The 15,092-nt window shown below is 44.6% G+C and overlaps 1 long non-coding RNA gene across 7 annotated transcripts; it reads right to left on the reverse strand.

Moving 5' to 3' along the window:
- Positions 1-9,332: 9,332 nt before the first annotated feature.
- On the reverse strand, positions 9,333-14,158 carry LOC120539733. 7 transcript variants are annotated; one of them, XR_005635659.1, is made up of 6 exons: positions 12,214-12,552; positions 12,040-12,093; positions 10,958-11,960; positions 10,511-10,663; positions 9,759-9,859; positions 9,333-9,500 (listed from the first exon to the last, which is right to left on the reverse strand). It is a non-coding gene; the product is annotated as an uncharacterized LOC120539733 (long non-coding RNA). The 7 variants fall into 7 exon arrangements; XR_005635657.1 differs by having other exon boundaries at positions 10,958-11,527; positions 11,612-11,662; positions 11,893-12,552; XR_005635660.1 differs by adding an exon at positions 13,969-14,158 and having other exon boundaries at positions 10,958-12,543.
- Positions 14,159-15,092: the final 934 nt, after the last annotated feature.

Here is a 15,092-nt window from a genome sequence, read left to right on the forward strand (position 1 = left end):
TTATGAATCCCATACCATATGGCATACAGCAGAGGCATATGCTTGTAGGCCTTCCATATCTGTCTTTCTATAACGTGTTTCATGTCCTTTGATCAATCTATTATATAGTGCCTTTTGCGTCTCTTTATAAATTAGTGCCAGTCACGTCATCCTCCTGCATCTCTCTCTCTCTGTCATATTGTGCCTTTTATTCAGCGAACCCCCACCCAGAAACTTTTCAGCAGAATTGCCCAGAGGGGGCTCAGGACAATTTTGAGGGGGCTTACCACAGATGTACTTCACATGCGCAGCTGTCCATCGGTGCCACAGCTGATGCCAGTGATGGTTGGCAGTGATTAAACCATTGAGTACAAATATGACAAGATCATTACGTCTAATTAATTCCAATGAAATTCAGTGTCATTTACGCTGTTTTATTTCTCCTCTGTTTATATCAAACCTGGGCACCCACCTGGCAGCTTCTTCTCCTCGGCACCGGCAGTCCTCGCCTCCTGTTGTGTTTCTCCACACTTCTTCAGACACAAACTGCTCGGGCTCCTTGACGGTGGCATGTTGCGTATCGTTTTGTTCTTTTCGTTCACCTGCCAGGGTTTCCACGGATTGTATCGGAGGGTCCAACTTGTGCTGAGTCAGTGTGGTGGCCTGACCTTCACCATGAAGACGGAAGAAGCAAATGTGTGACAATCACGTCAAGTCCGTCCAAGTCTCGGGATATCCAGCGTCACAAACGTGAGCATGGGAGGGCCAGAAGGAGAGGAATTCCACGCCAGACCAGGAGGTGGCAGAGTACTCTGACTGTCCAGCTCACTTGTCTGCAGACCAGGAACAGGAAATTCCACCTGGCCCTGATGATGTCACGTCCGGTTCCAGCCCCATTGATGACGTCACTTCCTCTGCTTGCTTTTTAAACCGCCATCCTGACAATCTCAAATGAGTTCTGTGTTGGACTCGAACCTGTACACATCTGTACAGCCAGGAGTTTTATATGGGTGGCTGTCCCGAGGCTTTTCTTTTCTTGGCTTCTTTATTTGTCTATCGGTGACACCAGCTGAAGCCATCATTAGGACATGGAAAAAGTAAACTGCAGGAGACGAGTGACAGAGGCCACCAAGAGACCTCTGAGAACCCTGAAGGAGTCACAAGCTACCGTGGACGACAACAACTGTACACGGGTGTCTCGCCAGTCACAGCTTTATGGGAAAGACACAAAAATGAGAAGGACGTCCCATGGGAGACCCTGAACTCAGCGGGGAGGAGGTCCTGTGCTATCTGATGAGACCAACATTGAGGCCATCAGAGCAAACGCCATTTTACATTTCACACAAACACATCTCTCCACCATGAAGCACGTTGGTGTCCTCATCGGGCTGTGGATTTGTTTCTCAATAGCAGGCGATGAAGCAAAAATACGTGGAAATCCTGATGGAGTCGTCAAGAAAGCGAAGCCTCGTGAGGAGACAACGAGCCCAAGCAGAAAGCCAAAGCGACGGAGGGATTGGCCTCCAAACATCGGTGCGACTGTCCTGCGAGTCGGTGCGGGTCGGCTCCTTGCTCCCTCTGCCATTATGAGAGCCTCTCGAACCCGACACCGCCAAGCAGAGGAGGACCGAGACACGAAGGGGGATGCTGAAAGGGTGCTCAGTGCTTTCCTTAAACTACACAGTGGCCCAAAGTGCAGCGCAAAGATCAAAATAAATCATCCATAAAACGGAGATGATCCATGGAAGTTAAAATTCAAATAAATAGATCCAGTAAAACGAGTGGTGAAGACCACCTAGCAGGACGCTGTCCTTTCTAAATGCCCCCCGGTGCTTTCCTCTCCCTGCCGTCCCATGGCTCCCTCTCCGGTGCTATGGCCATTGATTGCCATGTCACTCACATTTCTCCTCCCAAGCCTCCTTGACCCTCATTGCCTTCCCGGTGGGCCGATCACACCCGGTCACTCTCCTCTCCAGGGGCTCGCTGCCCACCTTCTCTCTCTCTCTCTCCCGCTTTCCTTTTTATAACTGGGGCCTGGCACAGCTTTGGCAATCACCAGCTCCTGACGTCCTGCACACCAAGTGCTCTCACCCGAGTACCACCATGAAGTCTTGCGATTACTTAAAAGGAGCCAATCGGCTGCGGACCTCACTTGACTACATCCTGGTGGGCACCAAAGTCCGAGTCTAGATCTCAGTCCAATGGAAAATCACAACCTGGCAGAGCTGGAGCAGCTTGGCAAAGAAAAATGGAGAAAGATGGCAGAGCTGACAGGAAAGGAGAGACCTGTGCACGTCAGTCAGAAGAAGACACACCGATGGCAGGGACCCCCTACTTTGTTTTTATGTTCCCCCCATCCATCTTCCATGCCAAGCACCAGAAGTTTCCCCTCCTAGACACTAAGCCTGGGCATGTCTGCACCCATCCTTACATTCATTTGGCACATGCAGTTTATTGTTCCAAGGTAACTCGAGCAGATTCAATGACTCAGTTTGTTACGGGTGGGCACGTCTAAGAAAGGTGCTATATAAAGTGAAGATTGCTGTCATTTTCCTTGGGCCTCGGCCATCTCCTGGGACATCCCGGACTGGGTGATCGGGGACACAACAGCTGTCATCGGTGCTAAGGTGGGCACACTTCCTGCTCATTGTGCTCATGAATGAAGTGTGGGAGTGGGAGGAGCCTCTGACGAAGAAGGGAGGGGACAGAAGAAAATAACAAGCAAATTAAAGGGCAAAGGGTGGAGCCACTGATAGGAAAAGACTTGGCCAATAGCAGCAACAATGGAAGGGTAAGGGGTGGAACCTTATACATAAAAAGGAGGGGCCAGAGGAAAATAGCAGCTAAAAGAAATGGCAAAGGGTGGAGCCATTGAAGCAGAAAGGAGGGGCCAGGAGCAATTAGCATGAAAAAGAAAAGTCAAGGGGTGGAGTCTGAAGTGTCTAAAAGTGTGACCAGGAGAAAAAGGCAGGAAGAGGTGGAGCCTCTGATATACGAAGGAGGCATTGAGACACACAGCAGGTAAAACAGAATGCAAGAAAATGCAGAAAAGAAATGCCAGAGAAACACAGGCAAAATGAAGTGAAAAGGCTTCAAATGCAAAATGTAAGGGCAACGGAAAAACAGCAAGGAAAAAGAAGTTCAAGAAATGAGAGGCCGGGGCAAATGACAGAAAAGTGAAGGGCTGGGGTGGAGCTTTGGATGCAACAAGAAGGGGTCAAAGGGCAAAAGGGAGTATAAAGGGTGGAGTCTCTGACACAGAAAGGCGGGGCCAAAGTAAAATAACAGAGTAAATGGAAGATGATCAAATGGAAGAACAAGGAGTAGAATCTCAGGTGTAGAAAAATTGATGATTGTAGAGCAGGTTTCCAGTTTGGTACTTTGGGAGACATCATAATTGAAGAGTGTCGGTGTTTGGGTGATTCTCCCTTGGAGATTTAGGCAGGTTGAACATGTGATGGGCGGGGGGGGCATTGCTGTGTTCCCCATTGAGATTTATGTAAGTATGTCACTGTCATTTGGAGATTCAGTCAAGTCGCACCAAGAGAGAGCAGGGAGAATCGGGGTCTGATGCCAAACACCACCTTCTGATGCCAATGGTAAACATCTATTTTAGTTAACAAAATGCTGCCATCCCCCCAGAAAAAAACTCCTGCCCTGGGTGAAGAAAAAGGAATGGGCAGGAGCGCAGCCTTAGACATGCAAGGGAGACACCCAGGGGCAAATAGTAGGGAAAACAAGTATAAGGGGCGGGACCTCTGATGCATAAAGGAGGGGCCAGAGGAAAATAGCAGGGGAAAAGGTAGGGAAAGGGGTGGAGTCTCAAATGCAGATAGGGGGCATCAAGAATAAATAGCAGGGACAAGAAAATGAAGGGGCGGAGTCTTAGATGCAGATAGGAGGCATCAAGGGCAAATATCAGGGACAAGAAAATGAAGGGGCGGGGCCTCTGATGCAGATAGGAGGGGCCAGAAGAAAATAGTAGGGGAAAAGGACGGGAAAGGGTTGGAGTCTCAGATGCAGAAAGGACAGGCATGGAGCAAATAGCAATAAAGGGAATTGGCAAGGGTTGGAGCCTCTGAGTCAGTACAGAATGATCAAGAGGGCACAGCAGGTTAAAATGGGTGCAGCAGGCCCAGCCTCAGACAGTCGCAAGCATTGCCTCTAATGTTTTTTAATATTCTGATGACAGCTGAACTAAAAGTGTCAGCAGGGACATCTGCAGGAAGGCTGCTAAAATTCAACACATGTGGAAAACTCCAAGGCATGCTGGTGCATTTGGAGGTGACTCACTGCGATTTTAGGTTTTGATGGTTTTACTTAAAACAAAGTCCACATTTTCATTTGGTTATTTCTGGTATAATGCCAGCCATGAAGGGTGTTATCCAATCTAAGGTGGGACTAAGAGAAGTGAGCTTCTTACCTGTGGTCCAGCTGGTCTTTTTAATCTTGTCCCCCACCAGCTCCTTGAGGATTACTGAGCTGAGGCCCTGTGAGGCGGCCATTACCCAGAAGCCCCTCTGTCCTCTTCTGAATCTGCCCGACTTCCATCAGGTCTGTGCCATGCTGTGCCCATGTGAAGCATGTCTGTCATTACAGAGTGGTGAGCCTCTTTGTCGATGGCTCAGGTGTCTCCCTCAATCCATCACATGACGTTTATTACGTTTCTGTTCAATCATCCACAAGATGACATCAGCAAGTGAACCCCCCAAGAGCAGGTGGTGTCATCTACAGTATGAGACTCTGAGTGCTTTGGCAGGATGGAGACCCCCCCATCGATTAGCTGTCTGCTGCTTTTGACTGATGGGTGCAAAGATCTGCACAAGAATTAAAGTAAAGAAATAAAGAATTTAGCTGAGAAAAATAAAAGCGAAAGGCCACTCGGTCTGTGAAAAGGTCACCAGTCACTCCTGCCAGCCTTAACTCTCTGAAGGAGATGACATGTGCAGGAGAAGCTGGGCAGATCGGGGGGCCGGAGATTAGACGGGAAAGAGCAAACAGAGTGGCATAAAGAAGAGCGAAACAAAGACAGCAGAAAGACGCGAAGGACAAGAGGCCGGCAAATATGTAGATGAAATACGGACCACTCAGCCAGAGGATAAGGGCCCGGGGTGGGCTGGGGAGAACCGACGATGACAGATAACTGATTAGAAAATAATTGTGGTCAAATGACAGAAAGAAACCTTTTGGGATAAACACAGGCAGACCCATCATTACGGCTGGGTCTCGGGGGGCAGGGGTCTGCCCACCCGGATATACTGCCATGCTCACCCATTTATGTGTTTGTAATGATCAAAAAACACTGGTGGAGAAAAAGAGAGAGATACAGAGACACACCCAGAGGGGGTGGAGCTTGGAAAAGAGGGGCAGGGAGAGATGCTGTCATAAAGGGTGGAGCCTGCACAAGAGATGATGTCAGAAGGGGTGGGGCCAGATAGACAGAGAGAGATTAAAGTGACACACCCAGAGGGGGTGGAGCTTATAAAAGAGGGGCAGGGAGAGAGAGAAAGAGAGAGCAACACTGCAGGGAAGAGGTGGAGCCTGTGAGAGAGAGACAGAAAGAGATGCCTTAGAGAGGGGTGGAGCCTAGAAGAGAGAGAGAGAGAGAAAGAGAGAGAAAGGCTGTCAGAAGAGCTGTGCAGAGTGTGTGTGTGTTGTGTGTGTAAGCGAGGGGTGATAATGAGGCCTGGCATTGTTGTGCACCAGGAGGAACCAGCATAGGGTCTGACAATGAGTCCAAGCATTTCTTCCTGATACGTAATGGCAGTCAAGATGCCGTTGTCTAGCCTGTAGAGGTCTGTGCGTCCCTCCATGGATAAGCCTCCCCAGATATACCATCACTGACCCACCACCAAACGGGTCAGGCTGAACGATGTTACAGGATGATAACGTTCTCCACATCTTCTCCAGACCCTTTCATCTGTCACGTGTGCTCAGGGTGAACCTGCTCTCATCTGTGTAAAGCACAGGGCACCAGTGGTGGACCTGCCAATTCTGATATTCTATGGCAAATGCCAATCGAGCTGCATGGTGCCCACTAGAGGACATTGTGGCCCCAGGCCACCCTCGTGGAGTCTGTCTCTGATTGTTTGGTCAGAGACATTCACACCAGTGGCCTGCCTGCCTGCTGGAGGTCATTTTGTAGGCTCTGCCAGTGCTCATCCTGTCCCTCCGGTGGGTCCTGCTGATGGGTTAAGGACCTTCTACGAGGGGCCCTGTCCTGCTCTCTCCAGAATCTCCTCCATGCCCTTGAGACTGTGCTTGGGGACACAGAAAACCTTTGGCAATGGGAGGCACTTATTGATGTGCCATCCTGGAGGAGATTGTAACGGCCGAGCCCTTACCCAGCCGGCAGCTACACCTCCAAGATCTGTGGCCTGATTAAATTACTGAGGCGAATCTTACAAATCAAGCCGTTCTCTAACAATTACAATTTTCCCCACAATCGACGGATTAAACGCAGGCACACAAAAGCAGTTATGTAAAGATAAGTGATTAATTATATTAAATGAAATAACAAAAAATACAAATTTCACACGTAGAAAACATACAGTGGTGTGAAAAACTATTTGCCCCCTTCCTGATTTCTTCTTCTTTTGCATGTTTGTCACACAAAATGTTTCTGATCATCAAACACATTTAACCATTAGTCAAATATAACACAAGTAAACACAAAATGCAGTTTTTAAATGATGGTTTTTATTATTTAGGGAGAAAAAAATCCAAACCTACATGGCCCTGTGTGAAAAAGTAATTGCCCCCTGAACCTAATAACTGGTTGGGCCACCCTTAGCAGCAATAACTGCAATCAAGCGTTTGCGATAACTTGCAATGAGTCTTTTTCAGCGCTCTGGAGGAATTTTGGCCCACTCATCTTTGCAGAATTGTTGTACTTCAGCTTTATTTGAGGGTTTTCTAGCATGAAGCGCCTTTTTAAGGTCATGCCATAGCATCTCAATTGGATTCAGGTCAGGACTTTGACTAGGCCACTCCAAAGTCTTCATTTTGTTTTTCTTCAGCCATTCAGAGGTGGATTTGCTGGTGTGTTTTGGGTCATTGTCCTGTTGCAGCACCCAAGATCGCTTCAGCTTGAGTTGACGAACAGATGGCCGGACATTCTCCTTCAGGATTTTTTGGTAGACAGTAGAATTCATGGTTCCATCTATCACAGCAAGCCTTCCAGGTCCTGAAGCAGCAAAACAACCCCAGACCATCACACTACCACCACCATATTTTACTGTTGGTATGATGTTCTTTTTCTGAAATGCTGTGTTCCTTTTACGCCAGATGTAACGGGACATTTGCCTTCCAAAAAGTTCAACTTTTGTCTCATCAGTCCACAAGGTATTTTCCCAAAAGTCTTGGCAATCATTGAGATGTTTCTTAGCAAAATTGAGACGAGCCCTAATGTTCTTTTTGCTTAACAGTGGTTTGCGTCTTGGAAATCTGCCATGCAGGCCGTTTTTGCCCAGTCTCTTTCTTCTGGTGGAGTCGTGAACACTGACCTTAATTGAGGCAAGTGAGGCCTGCAGTTCTTTAGACGTTGTCCTGGGGTCTTTTGTGACCTCTCAGATGAGTCGTCTCTGCGCTCTTGGGGTAATTTTGGTCGGCCGGCCACTCCTGGGAAGGTTCCCCACTGTTCCATGTTTTTGCCATTTGTGGATAATGGCTCTCACTGTGGTCAGCTGGAGTCCCAAAGCTTTAGAAATGGCTTTATAACCTTTACCAGACTGATAGATCTCAATGACTTCTGTTCTCATTTGTTCCTGAATTTCTTTGGATCTTGGCATGATGTCTAGCTTTTGAGGTGCTTTTGGTCGACTTCTCTGTGTCAGGCAGCTCCTATTGAAGTGATTTCTTGATTGAAACAGGTGTGGCAGTAATCAGGAAATTGAACTCAGGTGTGACGCACCCCAGTTAGGTTATTTTTTAACAAGGGGGCAATTACTTTTTCACACAGGGCCATGTAGGTTTGGATTTTTTCTCCCTAAATAATAAAACCATCATTTAAAAACTGCATTTTGTGTTTACTTGTGTTATATTTGACTAATGGTTAAATGTGTTTGATGATCAGAAACATTTTGTGTGACAAACATGCAAAAGAATAAGAAATCAGGAAGGGGGCAAATAGTTTTTCACACCACTGTATGTGTATAAACCGCCACCAAAGCCATCACGTGACAACACCATAGAAATACTAAAACAAGAGCCTGCCTTTTCCTGTCACATACAACAAACAACACGAACAACAGCAATGGATGATCGTGAACTTGAGGAACTCCGAGTATTTTACTGTCCTGAGTGCGGGTGACTGCTCAACAGACATGTGACGTGTTTGTAACAAATGGAGCAACCTCACCGGGAATCCTCGGCGTGTGGTGGATGATGTAATCCGACCCCAGGGTCTCGGGCGATGATTGAATTGAAGTAAGTCCGGCGGAATGAAAACAAATGGATCCAAAGCGCGATGTGGAGAGTTGCAGGTAAACTTGGTTTGTAGTTGGAAAGTGAAATCTCCGTCGTTCTCCTCTCCTGTCTCTGGTCCCTCCTGATTGGTTATGTAGTGATGAGCTGGCTGTACGTGATTCATTGTGAACAGGTGTTGTCCATCTTGGGGCTGCGTTCTCCCTCCATCATCCGCCCCCTCTGTATTTATGGGGACAACATTCACTGACGCACACATAAACAGCAAAGGGGACTCCGCACACACATTGACGACACTAATTCTGTGTATCCCCGCTACAAGATGGACTACCTGTGCCAGCTCTGTAGGTCCAGGTATGGCCTCATGACACCAGCAGTGACACTGACCGTAGCCACCCTCTGCGCAGAGACACGTTGAAGCGACGTCTTTTCTACGTCATTTTTGCACGTACCATTTTGGTCCTCTGAAGGTGCAGATAGTGACGCCAGATGACATCTTCTGAACGTCAAGTATTGACGTCCCCAGGACCTCCAGATAAGGGCTACTTCTAGTCGAAATGAGGTTGTTGTGAGGTCCAAATGTGGACGTTTGGATTAGAATTAGCATAGCATGTTGTTATGCTAATTCTAATAAAAATGTTATCTCGACATAACATTTAAACATATTTAAACTCATTTAAGACATTCTTTTTACAGGTCTACTCTTTCTATTCTCTGTACTCTGTAGTTCCATTTCAGAAGGTGGAGGACCTGTTTACTGTACCAGTTTATTTTCCTGTAGCTTCGTTTGACTCAGCAGCCGATTTGAACTGGAAATGCTTTACACTTTTGCATGCATTTCCAGTCATCATATTCTTATTCAAATAAGAAAAAAAAATCACAATTCACTCATCACACATTTCTTTCCATTTTTATTAATTCCATCCGCCATATTGAATACAAAAAATTAAAAAGTTAATCAGTCATGATCGATGAGAGTTGAGAGATGAGTGTGTCCACTCGACCTCCACATCTTTGTGGTGCATGCTTTAAATGCTCTGAAGCACACATCCTTATAAAGCCCTCTGTGGCTGCCGGGTCAAATTTCACGACTCCATCTGCACGAGTAGAAAAAGACGAGTGATTCGAATCATGAAGGTAATCTGCAGTCATACACCAAGTCCCCATATTTGAAAGCAAAACTTGGTTGCCTATGCATCCACTACCAATACTGGATTATTACAAAACCATGTCTGCAAATGTTAAAGATAGTCACAGCTAGTAGACATTAGGCGGAAATCAAGTTATAAATCAAATTATTACACGTTGGCAAGGGCTAATGTTCTTGCCTTAGCCAACATGAAATATGGCCTTACCTTGTATTGCTCTATAAACCTTTGTGTTCTCCAAAGGTTTCTGGCCCCTTTTCCTCTTCCCCTTCATATTAAACCTCGCCATCAGGGCATTACTGAAGAGCCTAAAAAAAAAAGACATTTATAAATCAATGTGAATGAAATACATAGGAACAACATCAAGGTAGTATAAAGGCTTTATGACGTGTGATCTGTGTACCCTAAGTTAGCCCCCTCTTTTCAGAACAGCTGCTGCTGGTCTATAAGACCACAATGCATTATGAATTTATAATTTCACTTCATTTTTATCTATTAGGACATACTCTGACATTGTTTTATGCAAACAGAAATTGATGTTATAATGGGAGTCAATGGTGCAAAAAATGTCTGCAGGGTAAAAGATGGAACTTTTTCTCCTACAGTATATTAGAGTCCTATTATTAGATCCAAGATTCAAAATTTCATAAAAAACTGAAATGCAAAAAGGGTTAAGCAAGAAAAAAGGCAAATGAAAACATGTAGGGTGGTCCACACCCAGAATAAAAAAGTTCAAGCAGAGCAACCCACAATTCAAACTGTATGTAGAAACATGCCGGTCAAGGACTTTGTGGACACAGTCCTTGGTGTTCTTCCCTCCAATACGTGCAATTTGCAGCACCTGTTGGAATAAGTCTATTATAAAGTTGACTGACACTCCTCAGAGGAACCGAACAGTGCTGCACTGTATTGTATTGTGTTATGCAAGACTCCATTATTTTCAGACTTGTAAAACCTACCAGGGTATCAAAAGCTTGCGCATCACAGAGGCGTTGCTCCTCTGCCTCAAAATCCACCATAGTCTCCATCCTCAAAATGTGTACGGCTGAAGAGGCAGGTTCTGCTTTCTTGTACTGATCGCGCAGGTCAAACAGCAGGGTTAAGACCTCGTTCTGAAATACATTTGTTGATTACTATGATTACCTTAGAAGAGCAAGGCTAGCTAGCTGGTTCAAAATGACTTTTGTAATCAGTTTCAGTGTTTATCAATACAGTAGATAGTGTTGGAGAAAGACAAAAGTTCAAACAAATGTTATAATCTAACATGACTGAAACCACCCTACAATTGATGGTTGAAAAACACGCCACTGCTAGAAGTGAAAAGCAGTTTGTGTAGACAAAGAGAGAAAGTTGTAGTATTAAGTCTCTCTCGCTCATCTCACACTGCCAATAGATCAAATACTTACCATCCGTAGGCAATGGGAATGTCCATTTTAGATCTGTCACTGCATCTGCACCACAGAAAGTTTAATTTAGACATTACCAAATGACAAACTTTAACAGATTCGGGCAGGATTAGAAGAGAAATAATCTTAAGTAACGTGATTAAAACAATTACAGGTTCATCAGTACGACTAACTGAATTGCAAAGTGTTTTGATGAAATTGCAGCCTTTGGACAACTCACCATGCCTTGGCCCGTCATAAGATAAGGTTCACTGTGCCAGGATCTTTCATCACATCTGTAGGCATCAGTACGGTGTGACCCGTCACGCCTGTCCGTGTGCCTCGAACCACCGTGCCGTGACCTGGACCTGTGTCTGGATCCTCTGCTGGACCTACCTCTGGACCCAGTACCATTTAAATTTATTTTAAATCACTTGGCCATAACACGAAAACAGACTAACACCTACTGGTTGGTGAACAATATGTGCTGGAGTCCAACCAGTAGAAGCCAGCCAATGCTGTGCCTTATCCTGTTTCTTTACCAAGAGCGATAGCCACCCATGGGACAACCTCCTGCTGCATGTCGAGATCCTGAAAAACCACAAAGAATGTTCTTACACAAAGATGATAAAATAAAAAAGTGACTGTTTAAAGCGAGATGAGATGAATTCTCACTAGGTGTCGACAGATCTCCACACCGAGGTGCTGTGCTTGCAGTTTGAGGGCCTGAAAAAGACAAAGAATATTCAAAGGTGCAAAATTATTGAAAGGAAACAAAAAGATGACCTTTAGCTGTGATGGACACTGGGGCTGAATCCCATTTCTACCCTTAAGCCCTCTTTTTAGCCCTTCCCCTTGATGCTCAATTCAGAAGCAGTGAGAAATTCACCATCTTGAATGGACTTTTTACTTTGTTCAATGGGATGGTTGATGCGAGGGGAGAAGTAAATACTCACAAGGAGCGGACATTTCGCTGCCCTGAGAACTGTCCGCACGCTCCACAGACCTGGCTGATCTTCAGAGGCTGAAACACATGAATGAAGACAGTGCCATGCTTCATAAGTTGTCATTATTCCCACATGCATTGAGATTCAAGTTGGTACCTTGAATGGACCACAGCTTTTTTGGTGCAGTGGGGTATTTGGGCAGCTTGACACCTATACAGAGGTAATACAGTGAAAATAAGCATATGCATCTCCAAAAAAATGGAATAACCTTATTAAAAAAAAGTTATTAATCTTAAAACAAATTATAAAGTCATTATAGAAAACCATTACCTGTGATGTTCTCTTCATCTGAATCTGTCAATTCTGCAAAAAAATGTTTATACACATTTAAGTCAAAAATTTGAGGGCCAGTGTGTCAGATTACAAATGTCATCCATCTGCCTGTGTGCGAGTGTCTGTGTGTGTTTTCCATGCATAATTCTCAAACCATCCATCTGACTGACCTCAAAACTGATGCACATCTTGTTACTTGAGAGTGAGAAACATACTATTTCTTACAAAGCCCTCTGCAGTTCCTCGTCAATTTAAATGGCACCTCATCATCGTCGTCGTCCTCTGCCTGACTGGTCAGGTTGTAATTGTCACATTCACGATGACTGGCTACAATTCAACATTAAAAAAAAAAAATATATATATATATATAAACAATATTTTGACTTGGATATATATTTAAGTCTCAATTAACAAACATAAGAGTAGAAGACGAAACAAAAAATAAGGAACACACAATATCCTAACACAAATAAACAGCTCACACTTACAAATACATGGATAAACATACAATTAACTCAACTGACCAAACGTTCCTTCCGCTTGTTGCAAGACAAACTGAGCAGAGCCGAGCGAATGCCTTGGGGTGTTGCCTCGGCCAATCAGAGTGGCGTTTACTGGTTGGGCTATGATGACGTGCTGCTTCGGCCAATCAGAGTGAATCAAAACAGTGAATACAGTAATCCCTCGCTATATCGCGCTTCGACTTTCGCGGCTTCACTCCATCGCAGATTTTAAATGTAAGCATATCTAAATATATATCACGGATTTTTCACTGGTTCGCGGATTTCTGCAGACAATGGGTCTTTTACTTTATGGTACAGTACAGGCTTCCTCAGTTTGTTTGCCCATTTGATTTCATACAAGGGACGCTATTGGCGGATGGCTTAGAAGCGACCCAATCAGAGCATGTATTACACATTAACTAAAACTCCTCAATGATATACGATGTGCTTCCCGCGTGGTGCTTGATAGTTTGCTTGTCTCTGCCTCTATCTCACCCTCTCTGACATTCTCTGTGCCTGACGGAGGGGCTGTGAGCAGAGGGGCTGTTTGCCTATTTGATACGAACGCTCCTCTAATAAATGCCGCTTTATCGCGGTGATTTTGGCATATTTAAAAGCACAAAAGCACACGTATTGATTTTTTGATCGTTTGCTTTTCTTAGCGAGTGCTCTCTCTCTCTCTCTCTCTCACTCTGAAATTCTCTGCTCCTGACGCGCGCACTCCTTTGAAGAGAAGATCTATTTACATTCTTTTAATTGTGAGAAAGAAGATATCTGTCTTGTCATGGAGCACAGTTTAAGCTTTTGACTAAAGGGTGTTATTTCATGTCTAGAGGGCTCTAATAATGTTAACAGCGGGGGAGAGTTTATAAGGGCTTAAAATATATAAAAATAACTACACAAACATATAGTTTCTACTTCGCGGATATTCATCTATCGCGGGGGGTTCTGGAACGCAACCCCCGCGATCGAGGAGGGATTACTTTAAGATTTTCTGCTGTGCTGACCAAATTATCAATGCCATCTCGTATCATCGGCCATTTTAACTATGGCCAATGTTTCGCTAATGTAAGCTAACAAAGAGGCAATGCAAAATGGCCACTAAAGCTAACAGCTAACACTTTCACAAACAGATCATAAGTCTCAATTAACAAACATAGTAGAAGACAAAACCAAAAATAAGTAACACCCTAACACAAATAAACAACTCACACTTACAAATACATGAATAAACATACAATTAACTCACCTGGCCGAGCGTTTCTTCCGCTTGTTGCAAGACAAACTGAGCAGAGCTGATCGAGTGAACAAAGTGATTCGCGCCGAATGCCTTGGTGTGTTGCCTCGGCCAATCAGAGTGGCGCTGGGATATGATGACGCGCTGCCTCAGCAAATCAGTGGCATTGTGGCATTGACTGGATGAAATCATGCCCACCATAATTTTTTTTATTAATTAACTACAATGCTTATATTTGTCATAAATGTAAAAAAAAAATTAAAATTAAAAAAATTAAAAAAAAAAAAAAAATGTATTACCTTTTTTTTAATGAAAAAACTTAAATTAATTCATTAAATTTCCTGCACCTGTGTTAGTCGTCCCCATGACGTCCAAAAAAGTTACGTCCGATGTTTAACGTCTTATCGACGTCTAAGTGGGGTCATAGATCGACGTCCAAATAGCAGACATAGTTTGCACGTCGTGTAGAAGTCGAGAATTGGTCTTGGACCGGCGGACACAATATAGACATGATCTGCACGTCCATACGACGTCTAATGTTTAGTAGCCAAATGCAAACGAGTGACAAAACAGACGAGGTGGGGAAAATGTCAGTGGCTTCCCTCCGCCTGTTAACCCATTCATTCCTGTTTTGGTGGTCATTGTTGCCACCCCTCTTTAGTGCACTGATGATCAAGCCCCTCTGCTACGTCACTGAGCAGATCAATGGCCCATAAGTGTCACTGACTGGATTTTATACTCTCATTATAAAGTGGGCCTTTCATTTTTCCAGCAGTATATGTGAGTGGCATCCAGGTGGGCAGGGCTAAGTGCCCACATGAACACCTTTTATTCGTGTATTTGGCTTTATTTTATGGTTCATGGAGTAAAGCGAGAGTTTGTTTCTTTAGCAAGTAAGCTCTAGTGTCAGGTTTGACTTTCAACTTCTGATTCTTGTTTCATCCTCGTGTTTTGGTTGCCCTCTTCATCTGGTATCACTCGGCTCTTGTCATGGATTACGAATCCAAAACAGTAAAGAGTGCCAAAGCACAAAGTCCCAAACACTTCTAATGATGCCCACTAGAGGGGGATATCACAGTGAAACCCCGGCTAGTAATAAATACAGGCATTGAATCTTTATAAAATAAAACACACTG

This window comes from Polypterus senegalus, chromosome 11, assembly GCF_016835505.1.
Source record: "Polypterus senegalus isolate Bchr_013 chromosome 11, ASM1683550v1, whole genome shotgun sequence".
Lineage (NCBI taxonomy): Eukaryota > Metazoa > Chordata > Cladistia > Polypteriformes > Polypteridae > Polypterus > Polypterus senegalus.